Source organism: Arctopsyche grandis, chromosome 2 (genome assembly GCF_051622035.1).
Source record: "Arctopsyche grandis isolate Sample6627 chromosome 2, ASM5162203v2, whole genome shotgun sequence".
NCBI classification, from domain to species: Eukaryota; Metazoa; Arthropoda; class Insecta; order Trichoptera; family Hydropsychidae; genus Arctopsyche; species Arctopsyche grandis.
The window spans coordinates 20,527,800-20,553,207 of NC_135356.1; positions in this window are offsets into that span (position 1 = coordinate 20,527,800).

Consider the following 25,408-nt stretch of genomic DNA (forward strand, 5'->3'; position numbering starts at 1 on the left):
AATTTTGTCATCATTCATAGGCCATAGCATAAGAACAATGAGAATATTTTTAGATTTTATTTACAACTTGAAAATATTGTTGCGTAGGGGTGGGTGGAGGATCCAAGTAAAAGGCCAAAGTCATTTCACAGCATTTATTGGTGATTAAGGAGATACACGCACTGGCAGTGCTCCGTCCAGAATGTCTTGATATCGCCTAAGTACCGCCTTATAACGGATAGGTCTCTCAGGGCATCTTCAACGTCCGATTTGCTTGCCTATTGTTATGGTCACGTACTAGATGTCCCACGCTACCACTGTGGGTTCTGAGAACTCTACCGGAATGCGACCCCAAGTTACCGCTACTCCTGCATTCGGGGGAGATAATCCTCGAAACCAATTATAACGGTCACACAGTTTCTGGGATGCTACTCGGTCTAATCCGATTGCACTTACTCGGCCTAATCCGAGTGTACGTAACAATATTTTTTGTATAAAAAAAGGCTGGTTACCCTAATCAATATTTAATCATATTTTAAATATTGCAACTTCTTCAGTGGGATTCATCATTGGTGAGTATGAATGTAAGTAATTAAAAATATGGTTTGTACGTTCAACCAGCTCACTCACTTCTGGGGTATGCTGGTATCACTTCTGGGGTATGGTGGATGCTGGTGTTGTCTAACACTAACCATCCTTTTTAAGATTAATACTTAATCTTTAAGAAACACCGAGCTTAACATTATTATTTTGACATCTTGGTCTTGAACTTTCGCAATTTACAAAAAAATAAAATGTCGTCTCGTAATTATTAATGACTAAAGAGTATTTTTTAAATAAAAAAGTTAAAGAATCACCGAATCAAAATTGTTAATGTATTTACATAAAAAATACAGTTTGAGAATAATTCTTGGAAAATAAATTTTATGACCTCTTAAAAATAGTTGCCTTTTTTAAAAGCAAAATATCGCTTTACAAAAATGTAAGTTAAAGAAATACTGGATCTTTAAAAAATTTAAAACACAGATGATACTGTTCTCAAGGATTCACTAGTTGATTTTGGATACTAAAAAAATATACTTATACTTTACAGTTAATTTAAATTAAACCCAAATATCCTATTTCAACATTATCCTAAGCAATTATTATTCCGAAGTTATCACAAATTGTCTCATTTTCAAATGTGTGAAAAATGATTTTATTCTTCATAGTTTTGGATTTTTGATTTACCATGGTCTGTCTATTACTGTCCACTACTACAAAATTCAGTTTTATGCTATTTTTATATTCAAAGGCTATTCGGATGACATTTACGTAATTTATTATTTTTTAACATTAATTCGCGTACTCCAGTTTAAAATCCCTGGTTTTAATTTTTAGATGTTTGCAGAGTGATATAATGAACACTGTTTCAAAATATCACTACAATACGATTATTATTCTAGAAGTAATCGAATGCACAAAAAAGGCTTTTTTTCTATTGAAACTGAAATCGGCCCGGATACTGGTGAAAATAGTCGCGCACATTCCCGGACATGGGTGAAAACAATCCACGCGTCAAAGCGGGCGGTAAGGTGTTAATAAACATTATCTTAATTAACCATAGTCAACGTCAATATATACATATGTACAGTCGATGATCGAAAATCCGGTAATCGATACCGTTTTCCTTTGATCCGGCATGGATTTTGGAGTGCGTTTTTTTACCGCGTTAGCGATCCAATAAATAAATAACTTGAATTACAGCCCGATAACGATCTTTAATGTTGCGGATAAAATTGAAAGTATGATTAGGAAATTAGATTTTTGGAAGCTGCGTATCGAAAATGATCAACCTGAAGTATATGAAACCTTAAATAATTTCTTATCTGAAAACAAGATTTTTTTGTCTCGGGATATACATACGTATGTGAAAAAATAATTAAACATTAAATAGGGCTGAAATCGTATTTTACACAGTACTTCCTCAAACCTGAAGAAACAAACGATTACATTTCAAACCCTTTTGATAATGAACATTTTCGGACAACTACGTCATTAAAAATCAGGGAAAAAGAAAAATTGATTGAGCTTTCAAGTGATAGAATTTTAAAAGCTCAATTAAACAAAATGAGGTAATTAATTTTTGGCTAGATATTAGTGAAGAATATGAACAGCTTGCTGACAAAGCGGTTAAATTTCTGTTGCCGTTTACTAGCACTGAACTGGTTGGTAGAGCTTTCTCTTCATATATTTTAATAAAAGACAAATTTAGAAATTGATTTAAATGCATCTCCACACTTAAGGGTATATCTTGCATCATTTGAATCGAATTTTAAAAAACTATGTTCCTCGAAACAAGCACAAGGATCTAATTAAATTTATTTTGTAAACAAATTTAATTAAGAAAAGAAAATATATTATATGTACTTGGTAAACCTTACATAATTTCTTATCCGAAAACAAGATTCGTTTGTCTCGGGATATACGTGAAAAAAGATAAAGCTTAGGCGATACTATCAGGTAATGATTTTTTTTTTGCAGTTTCGGTCGTCAGCTATGCTAATGGGGTTCGACGGAAAATTTTCTTTTGTATCTTTTATGTCCTCCCGACTTATCTTATCAACGGCAACAAACAATATGAAATATCAAAAAATATCTTTTTCATTTGCCGACTAATGGATCAGTGGCGTAAACTGTTGTAGAACTAAGAAATTGTTTGTATCAATCCGTCAGTGGAAATTATAAACTAAAAAATCTGTATATTTTTAAAGGCATCGAGAGTGAAGGAGGTGTGTGAATATTTCTGTGTTTTGGGCCTGAAATTGATAATCAATATTAAGGGAGACAACTAAAAATTAATTTGAAATAATTAGCTAAATAATAATAATGAAATAATTAACTAAATAATTTTTTAAAAATCGATACGATTGGTACTGCTAGAATTATATTTTTTTTAATTCCCCCTGTGCAAGCAATAACCGATAATTAGTGATTTGCTAAATATATTTAAAAATAATAGAAAACTAATTTATGTATAATATTTTAGCCATGTCAAAGGGTTCAGAATTTTGAGCTTATATTTTTAAGAAAGGAGCACGATTAATCTCTCGCCGTATGTAATAAATGTGGTAAAAGCATTGGATGCAATAGATCGACAACTACTGGGCTGATAAATCAATGTGTCACGATTAATAGCTATTTTGGTAGATTTGGTAAATTCTCGTAGATTTGGTAAACTCGAGTAGTCGATGATGTCGAGGAATTGGAGACTATTTTTTAATGTTTGGGGGGTGGGGTGGGGGTGTGCCTGTGTTTCAGCCCCCCCCCCCCAAAAATCCTGGCTACAGCCGTGTATTATATAGTATACATAGGTTATTTGTTTTCATAATTTATTGTTAGCAAATTAAATGAAAAGAAATGTAATATTTGGGAAAAATGACTTAACTGCGATTTGCAATTGTCTAATTTGGCACTATTTGGACTAGAAGTTATTTTTCATAGATGAAAGTAGAATAAATACTCACAGACGTATTCGTGTAAGTAACTGTTAATAGATGAGTTTCACTTGAATATGTATGAATATGATTAAAAACACATTTTCGGAGCAAAAAAAAGATTAAGTAACGTAATCAATATGATTACTTATTCGCCAAAAAAAAAATGAGAAAAAGCCCCAAAGGCAAAGGCTTCAAAAATAATTCAAACACGAATGAAATTTTATATAACATCTAATCTATGATGAGCCTTTACATCTCAAATTGATTAGCTAATCTTTTGATGTATAAATTATTTTATAAGAACATAAACATATTAACGCATGTATTATATATACCAGTGGCGTGCCGTCCATGGATGCTGTGGATGCTGCGCATCCCTTAAAAATTACGTCAAAAATATTTTCAATTTAAATATTATCGTTTGTTTTCTGAATTTCTTAGTTTTATTTCTCTTTCATTTATTTTTGATTACGTGATTATGATATGTACGATCTTTTGTCTGACCCAAAATTGACATAATGAGCATCCCCGTTGAAAGGCCGTAGCCGTCTGCGGGACCGGTGCTTGTTTCCCATCAAGTTTGTATTACCATGGATACTGAAGTTCTCTATAAATCTTTTGCGCATGCGCACAAGTGAGCTATCACTCTTGCGTATGCGCATGAGTGAGACGACTCTACAGTCGTCTCATTCGCGCGACACTTGCTCTGGAAGCAAAATCTCCTTTTGCGTATGTATGGACTTGATTCGTTTTTTATGTATGGACTTTCGTACGTTTATTTACTTATTTCTTATTTATTAGTTTATTTCGTTATTTTCGTACGTTTTTTTTATTTCGTACGTTACGTCCTAAGTTTATTTTTTATTTTATTTTTATTTTTTATTTTCATTTTTCAATTAATCATGCACATTCACCTTACAGATCGCTCCAAAGCGGCGAATGTGCCAAACAGATTAAGAATCGATACATCATACAATACATATATTGTTATACATGCAAATCAACATATAAACAAATCGGAATTTATTTACTTTTATTATTTTATAGTAATTTATTACGTCCTAAATTATTATTTATTATGACCCTAAATATAAATAGCCAAAGTAACAATGCAAGTGGATTTATCACCGTTGTTAATAATAATTGCAATTGCTTAATTAAAATGTACTAAAAAGGACATTCGATTCTCTACCATATAATGAAAAATAAATTATTGTTAAGAGCCCAAAACCCACACCAATATTGAATATTCATTCAAAAATGAAAACATATCAAAGACATTTTAATAAATATAAATATGACAATTTTTGGAAGAATAAAATAAAATTAAAAAAAATAAACTGATCGTGTTTTGGACAGCATCTTCTGGTTGAAAAGTCACCGCACGCCACTGGTATATACATATGTATGTACAATGTCGTTACATGTAAAAAAAATATAGTCTTCACAATGAAAATTCAAAAGGGTTTTCAAAAGACACTTGACGTCTTTTATGAAATGATTTTAGACGCCAGGATGAATTTCAATTTAGTTCAAAAACATGCATAGGTACGTAGAGATAGTCACCGGGACACAAACGAGCGCATCAAATATAAAGGGAGAGCTTTATGAGAATAATGTATAACGAAAGTGTAAAATTTCCTGAAAAGTCCAGCAGAAAGTGGATGTTAACGACTCGATTTTAACGCTGTCGGAACCTTCCAAACCCCCAATCTCTACCTCCTCCTCCTCCCCTTCGAGGTAAAGAGGTTTCATTTCTAGCATGAAATTAATCAAATCAAAGTGAAACTGCTAGACCGTGTTCGAAAACTCACCCCTTCCCCCTTCCCGTTTGCATCCCCCTGCCCTTCCCCTCAACAGAGGTAACCCCGCGTTCCCAGAATACGGAGCGGTGAATTTAATTTAATAGAAATATAATTTAAAACGTTTGAGCGAAGCGTGAATTGTGTTGAAATAAAAACACATTTCCCCTATCCAAGGACTTTTCTTGGAAAGTTGTAAGTAGTTACTGACTAATTAAATATATGTAGGTCACGCAATTGTGGTTGGTATTGTACATCATGAATACCATTACGATAAGTTAATATCTTTATTTCAATGATCAGATCTCTACACTTTCAACACCACTGAATTGAGAAATATAGTTCAACTGCATGATTTATTTTTTAATTATAATGGGGACTGAAATTTAAAATATTTATGTGAAATTTATGATCGTCAATGTTACATCAATGAGCTTAGTGGCTTTGATGCTGTAAAATATGTGAAAAAAAAAGTTTTTATTATTTACTGTAACAATTAATTCAATCTATGTATGTATATACGTATGTACATACATATGTATGTACATAGGTACAAAGGATCAATGGATAAAGTGTTGTTTTTAATTAAACATCCGTTTAAGAATGTTACAAAAGCATTGTTCCAAAAAAATTAACTCGTTTAAACGGACAACACTTTGCTCGCGCGGTCTTTTCACAAGTTTCGGGTCTTATCTTAATGTTTTTAGTCCTTGACCCGCTACAATGTCTCGCAATTCGTTACTTTCCCTTGTATTGTACAAATCTTCAATACAACCCATCCTCCTAACCCACCATGGCTTTACCTCCCCCCCCGCCTCTGTTTATCTCCTATAAAACGCCATTACGTGTTGTTATTTAGTAAGACTTTCGATATATGGATGTTTTTCTGGCTACTTAAAATATACAAATGTATATTTTAAGTAGCCAGAAAAGCACACCATGTAAAACTGTTTCTTATCGCACAGTTTTACATGGTGTGCGCGAGTAGGATACAAGAGTATGTGGTATGACGTCACAGCATTCAACTCGTGCGGTAAAGCTGAGTGATAAAAGCACATATATTTCCACCACACGCTAGTGGTACATAGGTACATACAGAAGCTCAGTAGTTAGTACATGCTCCTAGCGACTGAGAGGTCCCGGGTTGAAGCCCTGGGTTGACCTCGATTGAAAAGTTTTTTTTCGGAGTATTTCCGCAATGCTGCTGGTCATACCTGGATATTTGTAACTGCAAGTCGATCGTTTTCTATCAAAGTTTGCAAAATTATCTGATTTCATTGTTGATACGGTACCTTATCAAATTGGCAAAACCATCCTACCTACTATTTGTCAGCACTATTTGAATATGATTTCAAATTTATAATCTATAAATTTTAAATATGTATGTACAGGTTGATTACCATATGTAAAATATAAATTAAAAAAAAGATTAGGCAAGAAATCAGAAAGAGAAATATTTTCATAGGAATATTCTGAGATGGAGTTGCAGTTAAATATACTACGTATATTATTTAAATTTGTCATATTTATTTGGTTTTTATCGGAACAGCAGCATAAACAAGCCAACTGACTAATGCAATTTTGCGAAATTGGTTTATAATTAGGGTGACCATATCTCCCGTTTTGGCCGGGACATTCCGACGTTTTCGTAAAATTTTCTGATTTGTACCGTTTTGTCTTTGTTTTACCAAATAAATTTGTTTGTCCATATCGAATATACAATATATTCGTTTAAAGTATCATTATTAAACACTTAAACTATACATATTGTTGCGTAGGGGTGGGTGGAGGATCCAAGTAAAAGGCGAGACACGCACTGGCAGTGCTCAGTCCAGAATTTCATGATATCGCCTACGTACCGCCTTATAAGGGGTAGATCTCTCAGGACGTCTAATCTGTTTACCTACTGTATAGTCACGTATTCGGATATGTATTCCCACGGTATGAGAAGTTCAATCATTGTTTAGCTTACTTGCACTTAGCCTGTCGCTAATCCTTGAAACCACTTATACCGGTCGCACGGTATGCACTTAGTTAATCCGTTAACAGATATCCGTTAACAGATAATCCTTGAACGGTCACACAGTCTCTGGGATTCTATTCGCTTAATCCGCGGCATACGTAACAATATTATACATGCACCTAAAAGACAACTTAATTTTTATCACAAAATGTAACATAAATATTTAAATACTAAAATTGATTCATGCAGTTAATAGATTTTAGTATTATGTTGTATGGGAAATAAATCTGACTTGGTCGGGAACTCAAAAACATTACGCCGGTATTATCTAATAGTATTTCCGTTGGAAATTGAATGCAAATTAAGCAATTTCTTTAGAACAGGTATATCACCGTGTCAGTGGAGAGTTTTTCTAGAGCTGCCTCTTCCTCTCTTATCCGCATTTTGAACCACCTCTATTATTTGCGGAAAAAGTGGTGTGTCGGCACGCGGGGCACGTCTAAAACCTACCACTGTGGCTCTGTGAGGCCCCCGGAAATATACTTTATCAATGTCGGATGAGCTTCTTTTTCGGCCTAGCCCTTCGGCCCCCCCATCCTCCAGCTATATTTTTCGAAACCACCACAACGAGGACGAAGGGCGAGGAAATGGAAAGGGTGGTGGGGGGGAGTGGGTGGGCAGAAGAGGCGTAGGATTTTCCGGCTATTATTCTTCGTTTTAACCTCTCCCGTCCACCCACCTCCCTCATCTTATCCCCACCAAATTCAAACAAATTCATTCTTATGTCAAAATCAACGTGGTTGGTTGTAGTCGTTAATGTGCGGTGAGCTTTGCCATATTATCGTTTCCGCAGATATGGATTAATGATTATGGCGTGTATCGTGAGGGCGATGAGAATAAGTGAAAGTAAGAAGAGGTTAGTAAAAATGTAGAAAAACATTCGACGCTTTCGTTTATAGTTGGTTGAGCGGATTCAGGTGTCGTTATATTTAGATCAGCGTTTCTCAATCGATGGGTTGCACCCTCTCTTGGGGGTTGTCCGGGTCTGGCTGCAGTGTTGCGGTGGTCCGGGCTTTCGAAAGGAAAAAAAAAGTACAGAATAAAGCAAATTATTGGTTAAAGCTTTGCAAAAAGAGAAAAAGTAATTGAATTTGCATACTCGTATTTGTAAGAAAAAACCATTTACACATACGGTAAACGGATTATTTCGCACATTAAAATCGGGCACACGACAATCATTGTCACGAAAATCGCTAATATGGAATATCTGGCACTCGATTTCTCGTTAGTATGATAGTTCACGTGTTTAACTCTCGATGGATGGAATTTTCGGGTGACAGATGTTCTGTGATCGAGATTTTAGTGACGTGTGCGGAATAATAACCAAACAGTACATACATACATATTTATATTTATATACGTATTTGCCGATTATTATGAAATTGATGTCATTATGGTGAAAACATAAAAAAATAATTAAACAATTCTATTCATACTGGCAAACTGCACGTAAACATTCATATGTATGTTCCGTAATGTGTATGTATTAGGGTTTCTGATTTCCCGAACTGTTTCAATTACCGGAACACGGGATGGAGTTCAGGATCGTTCCCGGGATTTCCGGGATCCCGAGACATATGTATGATGCGATTTTTTCGACTGTCATTTCCTTCGGCCGAATGTGTGCGTTGCACATATTTGTACATATGGTAAGCGCGGCCCTGAATACATACATACATATATTAAGTAATGCGTTTTAACTTTTTAAGTTGTAATGATTGTAAAGTAAGGTTTTCATTTTTCAAAATTTTGCACGTTTCCTCAAAAGCTTTGTGTACGATTTATATCAATTTTAATTTGTTGTGGTATGGAATACAATTTAAAATTAAGTGTTCCCTGATAATTGCACGATTGCATTAAATCGCACTCGATCGTTAGGCGCTCATCATCAAACATCAAACAAATCCGAATCACGTGTTGCGTTGTCATTTTGTAATAGTGTTGACGTGATGTTTGTAATTGAGTATCTCCGAACGTTAAACAGGTTACATCCCAAATTTGAATCGCTCCCAGGATAACCGTCGCTACAAAAATCGCGCGCACGGATCTCCTGTCGTACGAAAATTCCTGGAGGCGATTCACATTTGAGATGTAATTACCGACACCTCCGAGCACCTAATGATCGAGCGCGATGTTAGTAAACGCGCATCGGTCTGGTTACCAAATTTTTTTTAGATAATGGTAGATTTATTTTTCAATACTTTTCTTTTCAAAAAAAAAAAAAATATTTTAAATACAAAGAGCAGTTTTACTTAACATACGTATTTATGTATATACGATTTTGAAATTGCGTCATGTATGCATATTTAAAGCCGAACGTAACGGTTGCAATTTATTTTCCCACTTGTCCGAGTTGTTTAAAAGTGCGAACAAACAAAACGAGCGAATTTATTACACTAATGTATGAGCAAAAAAATAAAAACGCCCCGTAAAGATTTATTTTTATTTTGATAAATTGTTCGCGGCGCCTCAAAATATTGTGCGTAAATTTTTTTAATAACGGCTAAAGCTCGGCGTCCGTTTTGAATTAGCAAATTTGTTGCTCGCGCAATGAGCGTATGCTCAATAAAGCATTGTTAAAACGTAATTGAAGACGGTAAAGTGCGGCGGGGCGAAAAAAAAATTGTAGTGTAAATAACGCAAACGAAAACAACGAGGAGGGCGAAAAGAATAAAAATAAAAATAAATTAAAAGCGGCCGCGTGCCGGCGAAGGTGTTAACGTTGAGCTCCCGTGTATATTATCAACTTTTCTCGTTTAAAAATTAAGTGCACAAAGAGTGCGTCACTCATAAAACACTTTTTATACTTTTTTCACGTACGGGTCGGTTTTAATGGACACCCTGTATGCACGCGTCGACTACATTAAAAATAAATGTTGCATGAATACTCACACTTGCTACCAATTATTAATAATGCTCGTAAAAACCTTACGATTTATTTTATGTACTTATCGGGGACTTTGAATGGGTATATGTATATGTAAGTTCCGTTGCCTTTCTCAGTACACGATTCAACCAAAAATACCAGAAATTCAAGATTCCAACTTCATCCCATATAAATATGTATATGTATATGTATGTATACGTATGTACATATGTATAATAATATAGTAGCGATAATTATATCTAATGGTGCAAGCAAGTCGGATCTCCATCATATAGGATTAAAATTGGCAATGTGGTGAAAGTTATACATAGTAAGTCCACTGTAGGAAAAATTAGACTTACGATATATGTATGTACACATTGTATATGTGATTCATGAAATTACATATAGTTATAGGAAGATAGGTAAAACGTACATGCTGTCTTACACACCTTCTCGACCAATAGCATTTCGTGCAGACAGTACATAGAACGTCGTATCATCAACTGAATCCGACTCCTTTTTAATATTATTTTTTAATTAATAGTATCATGGTATGTTTCAACTATGTAGAGTTTTTAATTTGATTGACGAAAATCTATAAATAAATTGAAATCAAATAATATCTCTAAAAAAATCATGAATTTAAATTATATAATGAATGTATACTTGTATATGTATGAATCCATAACTTTTTATTTATTTTATTACCAATAATTTAAAAAACTACCAGACATGTCAATTTTTAGTAGTTTTTTTAATTCATTTATTTTTTTTATATTTGAATATTGCTATCATTTATATTACTCACAATTATATACGTTGGCAAGAAAAGTCGATCTTATTAAAATCGTCACTGAATTCGCTGAATTTTTAAGCGACTCTATAGCCCATGTTTTTATAATGTTCTCTTATAATGATGTTTTAAGACTAATAGGAAAAATGCGACTGTTGTAATAATACCAACAAAGTATTAAAACGTAATTAATCGCCAACTTTTCGAAAGAATGTCAATTTATTTAAGATAAATCGCGTATTTCTGAACGAACTTATTGATTGTGACCGTCTTCTCTGGTAAATACAATAATATAATATGTATGTACATATGTAACTATTGTAATTGAGAAATCGAGTAATTATTATATGAGCCGTTATAAGTGGCATAAGTCCACTATTATTAATTTCGAGAAACATCTCACATAACATTAAATATAGTGTTTTGCGTTTAACAATATTTAAAAATTCTGGTGGCCTATAAATACGTTTATTCTGCTTTTCCGAGATTCTGGACATATTGAATTAAAGGAAGTGGCAACAATTGGTCAATCAAGTCAAACAGAAGTAGTGTTTTTCGGATTGAAAAAAATTGGACTTCTGCCACTTAAAGAGAGTAATTGTTAATGAATAAGTCTAAAATTTAAAAAACTCTAATCATTTTTTTATGTACAATATTACATATGTATGTATATTCTACGTCCCTAAAGGACAATAGATTATGCGACTTACGTATGTAGATATACATACATATGTACTTTGAGGTAAATATTTATTGGAATATCAAATAATTGAAATAATGCGTAATGAATTTGCTCTTTTTCAGGCGTTATAGTAAATAGTGTTCGTGTAATTATGTCTGCAATTATAGCAAACATTCAAAATACTGCAAATAGTTGATTTTAATGTTTCACACGTGTTCACAAAAGGAATGATTAAATGTCATAGCGAACCATTTCACATACAAATTACGGTACATTAAAAAGGCGAGTAAAATTTTATGGATACTAATTACTAAATAGCATTTGGTTAAAAACTGGAACGATTGTGAAAACAGAAGTTTATGAAGCTTTTTTTGCACGGGAAAATATATTATTATAATTGTTTTTCTCTACGCTCTGAAACTACATATATATGTACATATGTACATATGTATGTACATATATTAGGGAAACTTTTATTACTAGGTAAGAGTAGACTACATACTTTTCACGCATTTAACTTTTATGACCTACATTCGATCGGAAGTTTTGCACACTATTGAGGAAATTTGGTCAACATACCTATCTATTAGGTACTATTGTGAAAACATAAATCGGCGGCTCTCAGTCTTTTACTGCGGATTCATTGATATATTATTATTAATAATATAATAAATATTATAACAACATAATATGAATATAATGCGTTATTGAATTTTTATTATAGTGGGCCTTTTACTGATCATTTTCTATTTTACAATTTTAATTTATTTTTGTTAGTAATTATAGTATTACTAGTGAATAGCCCGATGAAATATCATCGCATGGGTATAAAATTATTATATACTCGTATAAAACTACAAAAAAAAAACCCGGAACCGGAACCGTTATTTTCGAAGACTCTCATAGATAGTTTTCAATTCTTTATTTGTAATAATTTTCAATTCTTAAAGTTAACGTTAGCAAAATGTTAATTAAAGTTAACAAAATGTAATATTTTCCGATTATACACAAACGGTCATTGACCTCGTAACGTTGAATATTATTATTACACATAACAAATTACGTGCATATACATATGATGTGTATTTACAACACGTATTCTGGGCGAGGATATGGCGTGCGCCGCGGGCTCGTGAGAACATTTAGTTTGTATCGGAGGGTCTGAGGTTCGATTCCCGGCGCCCGCGGTGAATGAAATCAATTTTTTTCTCGAATATCGTCAAAATATAAGTAATTTAAATATAATTAAAAATAAATATATAAAAGAATGGTTCAAGACCTCGCTAAATAAAATTATTAAAATTACGTATTTTTATATGGCGAGAAGGAATATTTCAATTAATGTTTTAAAAAAAAAGGCAAAATGAAGAATTGGATTTGTTCACCATTAGCTAAATTTAGACTTATGGACCATTAGCTCAATTTAAACCTACATATATTCAGGCTATTTGGGGTGATCGGTTCGATTCGCGACAAAGTTGTCTCGTCGAAAAATGAATTTATCGATTTTTATCGATTCGTTCATTACGTTCGGCGAGAGTTAGGACACACACACACACCCACACACACAGATAAGCGTCTTTATATATATGATATTAAATTATTCTAATGTTAATAGTGTACAGCATAATAGGAAAAATAGCTCAAAAACTTATTTTCAATTAAAAATTCTCTTATGAATTTCTGCTAACGTATTATTACATACATATATGTATCATAATAGTTATCACAAGGAGACACATGGTTAGATTATTTTTATACATAAACTAGTGTTGGACCCGTTGATTTCAACGGGTGGTTTCGAAAAGGAATTGAAACACGAATAAAAATAAAGTTAAAGATATTGAATCGACTGGTTTCGGAAAGAAATTGATGCACGAATTACGAAGTGCATGAAATTATTTGTGCATCGCCGACCTCCTGACGCCTTTGCCCCCGATGCCTCCGTCGCTCCGGGGCCTTCGGCCCCAGCGCCGCCGACGCCTCCGGCGCCCCCGACGCCTTCGGCACCCCGGGGGCTTCGCCCCCAGCGCCGCCGACGCCTCCGGCGCCCCCAGCACCCCCGATGCCTTCGGCACCCCGGGGGCTTCGTCCCCAGCGCCGCCGACGCCTCCGGCGCCCCCAGCCCCCCCGATGCCTTCGGCACCCCGGGGGCTTCGCCCCCAGCGCCGCCGACGCCTCCGGCGCCCCCAGCACCCCCGATGCCTTCGGCACCCCGGGGGCTTCGCCCCCAGCGCCGCCGACGCCTCCGGCGCCCCCAGCCCCCCCGATGCCTTCGGCACCCCGGGGGCTTCGCCCCCAGCGCCGCCGACGCCTCCGGCGCCCCCAGCACCCCCGATGCCTTCGGCACCCCGGGGGCTTCGCCCCCAGCGCCGCCGACGCCTCCGGCGCCCCCAGCCCCCCCGATGCCTTCGGCACCCCGGGGGCTTCGCCCCCAGCGTCGCCGACGCCTCCGGCGCCCCCAGCCCCCCCGATGCCTTCGGCACCCCGGGGGCTTCGCCCCCAGCGTCCCCGATGCCTTCGGCATCCCGTCGCCCCCAGCCCCCCCGATGCCTTCGGCACCCCGGGGGCTTCGCCCCCAGCGTCCCCGATGCCTTCGGCATCCCGGGGGCTTCGCCTCCAGCGCCGCCGACGCCTCCGGCGCCCCCAGCGCCGCCAGCGCCCCCGGCAATGAAAAAAATGAAAAAACTGAAAAAATGAAAAAAATGAAAAAACTGAAAAAATGAAAAAAATGAAAAAAATGAAAAAACTGAAAAAATGAAAAAAATGAAAAAACTGAAAAAATGAAAAAAATGAAAAAAATTAAAAAACTGAAAAAATGAAAAAAATGAAAAAACTGAAAAAATTAAAAAAATGAAAAAACTGAAAAAATGAAAAAAATGAAAAAAATGAAAAAACTGAAAAAATGAAAAAAATGAAAAAAATGAAAAAACTGAAAAAATGAAAAAAATGAAAAAACTGAAAAAATGAAAAAAATTAAAAAACTGAAAAAAAGAAAATTATGAAAAAAATGAAAATTATGAAAAAAATTAAAAAAACTGAAAAAACCTGAAAAAAACTGAAAAATATGAAAAAACTGAAAAATATGAAAAATATGAAAAATATGAAAAAAATGAAAAAAAAAAAAATTTTGTTCCCCATACTGGTTGACGGTTGATCGTCCGTCACATACAAATATACAAATATACAAATATACAAATATACAAATATACAAATATACAAATATACAAATATACAAATATACAAATATACAAATATATTTAGCGACAGTCCGTTTTTATATATATTACTAGTGTTGGACCCGTTGATTTCAACGGGTGGTTTCGAAAAGGAATTGAAACTCGAATAAAAATAAAGTTAAAGATATTGAATCGACTGGTTTCGGAAAGAAATTTATGCACGAATTACGAATGACAAATTACGAAGTGATTACGTTTTGTACATCGCCGACGCCTCCGGCACCCCGGGGCCTTCGCCCTCGGCGCTCCGGGGCCTTCGGCCCCAGCGCCGCCGACGCCGCCGACGCCGCCGACGCCTCCGGCACCCTCAGCGCCCTCAGCGCCCCCGATGCCTTCGGCACCCCGGGGGCTTTGCCCCCAGCGCCGCCGACGCCTCCGGCGCCCCCAGCACCCCCGATGCCTTCGGCACCCCGGGGGCTTCGCCCCCAGCGCCCCCGATGCCTTCGGCATCCCGGGGGCTTCGCCCCCAGCGCCGCCGACGCTTCCGGCGCCCCCAGCACCCCCGATGCCTTCGGCACCCCGGGGGCTTCGCCCCCAGCGCCCCCGATGCCTTCGGCATCCCGAGGGCTTCGCCCCCAGCGCCGCCGACGCCTCCGGCGCCCCCAGCACCCCCGATGCCTTTGACACCCCGGGGGCTTCGCCCCCAGCGCCCCCGATGCCTTCGGCACCCCGGGGGCTTCGCCCCCAGCGCCCCCGATGCCTTCGGCATCCCGGGGGCTTCGCCCCCAGCGCCGCCGACGCTTCCGGCGCCCCCAGCACCCCCGATGCCTTCGGCACCCCGGGGGCTTCGCCCCCAGCGCCCCCGATGCCTTCGGCATCCCGAGGGCTTCGCCCCCAGCGCCGCCGACGCCTCCGGCGCCCCCAGCACCCCCGATGCCTTTGACACCCCGGGGGCTTCGCCCCCAGCGCCCCCGATGCCTTCGGCATCCCGGGGGCTTCGCCCCCAGCGCCGCCGACGCCTCCGACGCCCCCAGCACCCCCGATGCCTTCGGCACCCCGGGGGCTTCGCCCCCAGCGCCCCCGATGCCTTCGGCACCCCGGGGGCTTCGCCCCCAGCGCCCCCGGCGCCACCAACGCACAAAAATGAAAAATATGAAAAAAATGAAAAATATGAAAAATATGAAAAAAATTAAAAAACTAAAAAGATGAAAAAAATGAAAAAACTGAAAAAACTGAAAAAATGAAAAAAATGAAAAAACTGAAAAAAATTAAAAAACTGAAAAAAAATTAAAAAACTGAAAAAATGAAAAAAATGAAAAAACTGAAAAAATGAAAAAAATGAAAAATATGAAAAATATGAAAAAAAAAAAAAATTTGTTCCCCATACTGGTTGACGGTTGATCGTCCGTCACATACAAATATACAAATATACAAATATACAAATATACAAATATACTATATATAAAAACGGACTGTCGCTAAATATATTTGTATATTTGTATATTTGTATATTTGTATATTTGTATATTTGTATATTTGTATATTTGTATATTTGTATATTTGTATATTTGTATGTGACGGACGATCAACCATCAACCAGTATGGGGAACAAAATTTTTTTTTTTCTTCATATTTTTCAGTTTTTTAATTTTTTTCATTTTTTCAGTTTTTTCATTTTTTTCATTTTTTCAGTTTTTTCATTTTTTTCATTTTTTCAGTTTTTTCATTTTTTTCATTTTTTTCATTTTTTCAGTTTTTTCATTTTTTTCATTTTTTCAGTTTTTTCATTTTTTTCATTTTTTTCATTTTTTCAGTTTTTTCATTTTTTTCATTTTTTCAGTTTTTTCATTTTTTTCATTTTTTTCATTTTTTCAGTTTTTTCATTTTTTTCATTTTTTCAGTTTTTTCATTTTTTTCATTTTTTCAGTTTTTTCATTTTTTTCATTTTTTCAGTTTTTTCATTTTTTTCATTTTTTCAGTTTTTCATTTTTTTCATTTTTTTCATTTTTTCAGTTTTTTCATTGCCGGGGGCGCTGGCGGCGCTGGGGGCGAAGCCCCCGGGGTGCCAAAGGCATCGGGGCGCTGGGGGCGCCGGAGGCGTCGGCGGCGCTGGGGGCGAAGCCCACGGGATGCCGAAGGCATCGGGGACGCTGGGGGCGAAGCCCCCGGGGTGCCGAAGGCATCGGGGGGGCTGGGGGCGACGGGATGCCGAAGGCATCGGGGACGCTGGGGGCGAAGCCCCCGGGGTGCCGAAGGCATCGGGGGGGCTGGGGGCGCCGGAGGCGTCGGCGGCGCTGGGGGCGAAGCCCCCGGGGTGCCGAAGGCATCGGGGGTGCTGGGGGCGCCGGAGGCGTCGGCGGCGCTGGGGGCGAAGCCCCCGGGGTGCCGAAGGCGTCGGGGGCGCCGGAGGCGTCGGCGGCGCTGGGGCCGAAGGCCCCGGAGCGACGGAGGCATCGGGGGCAAAGGCGTCAGGAGGTCGGCGATGCACAAAACGTAGTTCGTAATTCGTAATCACTTCGTAATTCGTGCATCAATTTCTTTCCGAAACCAGTCGATTCAATATCTTTAACTTTATTTTTATTCGAGTTTCAATTCCTTTTCGAAACCACCCGTTGAAATCAACGGGTCCAACACTAGTACAAATATATTTAGCGACAGTCCGTTTTTATATATATTATTATACTAACAATTTTTCACACAAAAGAATACAATAGAGATACATATATATGAACGATCAGCTTTTCTTTTAATTTGCGAGAAACTGAGTAGGAGGATACCGATTTATGGGATCCGTCACAACAATTAAGCTGGAAAAAAATTGGAAAATTCCAAAAGAAGATGGTTGATCTGTATTTTTTTAATAACCACAAGATCTCGCCAGCAGCGTATTTGGCTGGGACTTGAGCCCATGACCTCTCTACTGGTATGCAATAGCTCTACCAGTGCATGAAGTTGTGGTTTAGTCGAGTATTTTCTAGTGAGGCACATTTTAAGATATTTATATTAAAAAACTTCTTTCGTTTGTTCTTCGTGCTTTGATTTTAGAAAAAATATAATTAATCGGACTGGAATCTGTAGTTGATTGATGATCATAAAACATATATCATACATATTACGTTTCATATTTTATGTCTTCATCTACGCCGAAAGTTATGGGTGGTTTAATGTTACTTATGTACACATTATTACATATGTTTGTGTATGTATATACAATAATCTTTGGTTTGAGTCTTATTTAATTTACTATCATTTCGTTTCCATGTATTATGATTTGGGCTGGTGTTAGTTATAAAGTTGGATAGAACTTTTGAATTGAGTATCCTAATATTAAGGTTTGACACCAATTATGATACACTTAAGCTTGAATAATATTATATTATATACTAGTGTATCATAACATAAATTATCATTATTCATATTATTCCTATCTACACCGTGTTTATTGTATGTTTGACGGGGAGCTGAATGACATTGATCTATTCATTATTTCCTTGAATCAATTCAGGACTGCCATCAGGAGAGTCTTGATTGATTGATCCATTTCTATTTCTATTATATTATATAATCTTTATCCAATATTATATAACTTTTTGTTTAGTTATGTACATACTATCCTATTTAGTGATATTTTAGTTTTTATTCTTTTTTTTTTCATTTATTCGTCTTTATGTACAATTTTCTGTAATTTGTAAAAATCTATAATTGGGCTCAGATGTTATTTTATTTTGTTACATTTATTCTTTATTTTTATGCATTTCTACATCTGTTTTCTGTTGGTTTTTCAATAAATAAATAATAACGATATTGTGTTTGATAGAAATATTAGAATTTTATGACAGTGAAAATAAACAGGACTACAGACAAATTTTTACCTTATCTATGTACGTAGTAACAATAGATGAAGTTTAAAAATGCTAATCGATACTACGTTATTTCGGTAGTCGGATTTTTTCCTCTTAGAAAGGTCAAAAACGATTTTTTCCACATTACTGAACGTTTCGAGCTGAAAATTTGTGTTTGTATTTTTTATGTACTTATTTAGAGTTGATAAGGTTTTCGATAGGATTCGTAAACCAAAAGTAGTATTTTTTTTTAAAACAATATTTAATTATTTTATATTGACCTTTTAAATTATTTTTATCTTCTTGATATTTTGTACTTATAATATTTATAGTGATATTAAGGATTAATTAATTTGAACAAAATTCGACGACCGGAAGTATAAATTTTACATAACCAGCCATAATTAGCCAGCAGCATAGCTCGGTCGTCAAGCTTCTGCTTAGCGTCGAGAGGCGCCGGGTTCGATCCCATGAGCTGATCTTGACTGAAAAGAAATTTTATGAGTATATCTGTAGTGCTGCTCCAGGTCGATCGTTTCCTATCAGAGTTTGCCAATTTTCTCTGATTTCATTGTTGAAACGGTTCCCGGTAAAATTGGCTAAATATCCTTCCTACCTACCGTGTCACCACTATTTGAGATTGATTGATGTACAATAAAATTTATGTATAATTCATAGATGTCTCGTGAATTTGCGAGTTTTTCAGTGTCTCGTAATTCAGCGACTTGTATAATAAAATAAAAAACTGCAATGTTTGTAATTGGTCAGGAAGGCGCATTGGGGTTACCTATAAGGCCTTCGTGGCATATATGTAAAATATAAATAAATAACGTTTATCGAAAAAGCTCTCATATCTTGTGAATATGTGAACTTGTATGTGTGCGTCAATATCAAATTTTGTTTTCATACTTTTTATATTCCTCAAATGCATACATACATAGATAAAGTCATGGGCTGGTCATATCCGAATTTTTTGTTAGTTTTATGTCGCCCCCCCCTCTAACCCTGTAATTGTGTACCTGTTGCACTTATCTAGTCAAGACAATGCTTCATGATACTATTACACAATTTGTTAATATTTTATACCTATACGTTAACTTCAATTCGACGGTTACAATGCTATGAATCGGAGTCCGGCGTGAATTTCGTACATATTTACCGCAGCGTATTTAATAGCAATTACGGAGAGCAACTATTGGCAAAGCGATTTTGAAATTTTCGCGAGAAACACGCATTCACGCACGCGAATTTAATAATATATCGTCATACTTGTACTCGGGAGGGGGAGGCTGGGATGGGCAACCTTTGTCGAACGGAGTGCGTCCGATATGCGACGCTCACTCGCTAAACTATGTCAATTACACAAACACAAGTGCAAATTTCGGGACATTATACATACAAATTGTCCCCTCCCCGTTCCTTCAGATCACACTTCACGTGGCCAACCTTGTTCTCGTATCCTATGTATGTATGTATATGTATTATATTTCAACGTATAGCACAAGTGGTTATTGTTCGCAATTTGACCAGATTTCACAAGATCCACTGTTTTGGGTATCTATATATGTACATATGTATATATGTATGTACATATAATGTGTGCGTAGTATATGTAAATAGTTTGGATTGTAATCTGGGGTTGGTTGTTTTTACAAGCCTCTATATTCTTAAATATTGAAGATCAATTTTCAATCGAATTATGGTATATAATACAGGGGTGTTAAAGTAAAGCTATTGAATTGATTTCGTGGCCTTTTTTTGTGTTCATATAATAATATGAATTACTAGTGTTGTGCCCGTTGATATTTCAACGGGTGGTATCGGAAAAGAAATTGATACATGTATAATAGCAAACAACAATTGTCATCGTAATCTTAATCGTTATCGAAGTTGGCACCGAATTCGTCATCGTCATCGGAATCGGAAATCGGTAATGTACAAAATCGATATAATAACTAGGGATTGTAATATCGGTATATGTACTGATATAACGGTTTACCGGTAAAATTTCGCCATCGGTATATACCGGTAAATTTTAAAATTTACTGGTAACTAAACGAAACAATTTTATATAGGCATATAATTGTATAGTATTTGATTCAAAATAAGATGCAAATTAGGTTGCCTGGAATTTTTTTTTCAGAAAAGATCTGGAATATGTTTATTTTCAGTATTAAATAGGGAAATTTTAGATTGGTAAATTCACTACCAACATAGATCTTAATAAATACGATCAGACGGTTGTTTCAATTATATGACTGAATCTTTCAAATGGTCTAAACTTTAAAGAAATAAATATGGTTGGTTAAAAATAAGAAAAACATAAATTTATTTACGAATTTACTTTAATGCAGTTATAAGACATTATTACCTTGAGATTTATTTTTAATTATTTACGATTCGATCTAGATTAATTGCTTTAGAAAAAGTAACTACATACACATATCTAATCCACAAAAAAAACTTTTTTCATTTAAAGTAGGGTAGATCATTTACCCTAATAATAACTGTTGCTGATTCTAAAATTCGTTTTTTACTTTATTTTTTTTTAAATTTTCATACTTGTCGATACACCCACTTATATGTATGTATATATGTGCATATATATATACGTCGCTTCCATTTGTACATATATTTATATACTAGTTGTTTTATCCAGCTTTGCTCAGTATTTGTAATATTAAACATGGTGAATCTAATAGTAAATATTCATTTGTTTTTTTATTAAATTTATTTGAATCAAAACCATAGCGAATTGTCGTCATAGAAACTTTGATTTGTTTTCGATGTTATCAACCAACATTACATACTTACAAAGTCTTTTTCGAAAATATATAAGATTATATAAATTATTATTATTTTGGTGACCAGACCAGACAGTATTTTAAAATACCACATATTTTTCGTGTGAAATAAGCTTGCGTATGTCTATTGATCATGGAATATTAATTTTATATCAATTTTTCTAATAAAAATGAATTCCACTCAAAATTTTATATGCATTTTTTAGAGGCTTTTATATGTTTTGGCATTTTATAACTTACAAAAAATATAATAGTAGACGTAAATATTTATTCGGAGTCATTTTACTCGTAAAATGTTACATAAAATGATGTACAATTATATCTAGGGAATCCTTGGTGCTAGTGTTTTGCTAAGGCAAGGCGTAAACACACTTAATCGTATCGCTTATTAAATCTTTTCTACACAACGATAACTAAAAATAAAATGTAAATTACAAAAACTTTGCGGAAAAACATATGGCAGGTGTTTCGTTACGCTTTCATTTTGTCGTAGATTTTTAACAAGAAAAGTTTGGTATCGAATTCGTGAGTCGATATACATATTTTCTTTATTGGCTTTAATTTGTTTGCAGTTAGCTTATGAGTTTTGTCAATACTATGGAAAAAACCATTGAAGTTATCTTTATCGGAATTGCTGTGAAGCACGCCACTGGAATTATATCGACTGCGGCTCAACTTTGTTCACTTCCATTTCTATACGACATTTTTGTAGATACATATTGTGTTATTTTTTTCGTATTTTCTCTTCATACAGTCAACAATATTTTCAATATATATGAGTGGTATAAATAAATTGTGCTTTCAAATAAAAATTCACATAATATATATAATAGTATAAACATACAAACATACGTATATAATATGTATTATATGTATCATTTTTACAAATTTTACTAGTTTCACTGATAGCGTTTGGCCAAAAAATTTGTGAGCTGATTTTGAACTATTTTTACTTTTCCGATCGCTTTGATATTTTACCGACATAGAGGGGTTGGCTATCATTAAAGAAAGCAAGTGTCGTCAATATGACGCTAAATTAATTTCATCATTAACAAAATCATCAGAATCGTCTGACCGATCGACGCGATGACAGACGATTGCGACAAATGCGCCTTTTTGTTGCCCCATACGCATCTCATATGTAGGTTAAATAGTTAAAAAGTTATAACAGTCAATTTTTTCACACCTCATATACATTTTAAATTCACGAATAGATTATAAACACAATTATTTTGATTGATAATAGTTTTGTCTTTGTTACTTTAAAAACACATACGTACATATTGTAATTTATAGGTAATTAACACTTACCTTACTGTGCTAAAATAATCCGTTAACAACCATTGTGTTGGACTCGTCGAGTTAAAAAATTGTGCTTTAAGTAATAATAATGCAAAATCTGGGAGGTTTATTATTGCAATTAGCTATAAAAATCATTTTATCGTATATTTTAAGTCGAATAATATAAAATAGGTGTAGGAAATGAAAAAAATTATTGTTGAAGCATCCCAAGGTGAATAATCATTCTCAGACAGAACGTTGAGTGCGGCACTTTCTGAATTCCCGCTTCCCGCGAAAATAATTATTTCTGCTGATATTGATCAATGTTTTTATTTCGTAATGACATAATTCGAATCATAGAGGTTTTGATGAGTAATACATAAGATATGTATACCCTGTATTGAGTATATTTTTGAGAATTAAAATAAACTATAAGTCCTGGTCACTCGCTATCCATCACAGTGCGGCAAGAGTTAAGATCGAAGTTTAATTGATTGGCGAGAATTATCAATTGCAATGTTGTGATTTGATTGCAAAACAGCAAATTACAATGTTGTGATTTGAATAAAATATCATATTTTGAATATGATAATAAAAATAATAATTATTTTAATATAAGTAAAATTACTATGTAAATAAAAACGAATATCATTCGAAATGCGATGATCCTTTCGACAGGGTCTTCTTAATATCCGGCTGCGGGGATTTCGAACGCAGGCATCGTGAAAGGGTTAAAAAGGCGAGCGCGCTCGGCCAACCCCCAAATCCCCAAAGTCGAGATACGTTCGCGCAAATAAACACACATTTAAATATGATTAATGGGCGTGCTAAAACCGCGACAAAGGGTTAAGTGTTTTATTGCTCGCCGCGAGCACGAGCCGGGGGGGGGGGGAGACTGGGGGTGGAGAACACTCGCGGTCGTTGCGTCGACCTCAACCTTAGGTGCGCTCTTTCTAATGACCGGCTCGATCGGCTCGAGTGCGATAAAGGTTAAACTGAAAGAAAATAAACGAAGCAATCGGCGTGTGTTCGTGTGTGTGTACATACATACATATATGCGTATGCTAATGTTAAAGGTGTAATTTAGAGTTCTTTCGTGTGAAAGAATGTGCATTCGTGTTAGCTTCACACTTTATACGAAATTGTGTTTTTATTTTCATAATGTATAATACTAGTGTTGTACCTGGTGACATATTAAGTTATTAAATAAAAAAAATTAAATAAATGTGTCGTCGGTCATGTGTTCGATCCCCCGCGGTTGAATTTTTTTTCAAATAACATTTAAATATATTTAATTGTTTAATATGAAAAAAAGCGGTAAAACCTATCTAAACATAGATAAAAAAATTAATTAATTAATTAAATAAATTTTTAAATTAAGTAAATTCTCTGCCAAGCGGAAACATTAGTAGCAATATGTACATATTTGTATATCGAAGTTTTTTATTATATATAGAATGTACATACATATATGTACATATATAGAAGTTTGTTATTCGTATATACGTTTTGGCAGTGGTTTAGCTGTGACGTACATATGTATGTCGAATCGAAACGGCTATTTTAGTACGGCGAGCGTTATCTCAGACAGACACACAGACGGAATAGCGATATTATAATATAATATATTATATGTATATGTATATATGTCTTTGCAAAAATGTGATAAATATTTTAGAAAAATGTGGTGATCGTTTGGTTTATTTGATGTAATTATTTACACTAATGTTATTATTTTAATTCTAAGTATATGTATGCAGGTCTTTTATTTCACGAAGTCTTATCTATTAACAACTTGTGTATGCACTGGAAACAAATGCGTGTAAATTGTATGACGGTAAACATCGTTTAGCCAGCAGTAAATATTGTTCAGTTTTATTTCATGGTACACATGTAGGCATAATAAAAAAAAAATCATAATTCATTAATTAATTTGTTCATATTTTAATATAAAAAGTGTAATAAAAAATAACACGTAAGGAATTAAAAAGAAAAAATATATTTTTTTATTTCTTAAATTATAAGTCACATTTGTGTAAATAACCTATAATTGTATTTGAAAAAATAATGGAACAACCTGTAGAAAATTTGTTTTCGCATCAGATATTCAGATTGTATGTAATGGTTGTCAAGTAAACATTAGAACGTGAGATATTGGCTGATATGTGTTACGCATCGCTTTTCCGAAACATTTTTTGTTGTGTTACTTTCAAATTGCATTTTTTTCATGATACTGAATCTTGACTATATGGGTTTGTACAATTTTTGTAAGCGAAATTAGTTTAGCCTTTGATATTGTAATTTTTTTGGCAATTGTTATTTTATTTATTTAAATTTTGTAAATAGCAGGATCTTTTCAAATATAATTCAATTTCTCTTTTAAGCAATTCATATCATTGCAAATTATTCAATTCATTCAACTGAATTTTTTTAATGCCATTTTATTTATTTTTCAATACAATTTGCTTTCCATTAAAAGCGATATCGTCGATGAAAATATATTTCAAAGATTAATTTAAATACATATGTATATATGTATATTGTTTGAATAGCCCTTGAAATTTCATTATTCAGCACTATATTCAATAAAGTTACGGATTTTATTCTCAAAAGAAAAGGTGAATTTTGTGAGGAAATTTTTTAACGGAAATCATTAGCGCAAAGTTAAGTGTAAT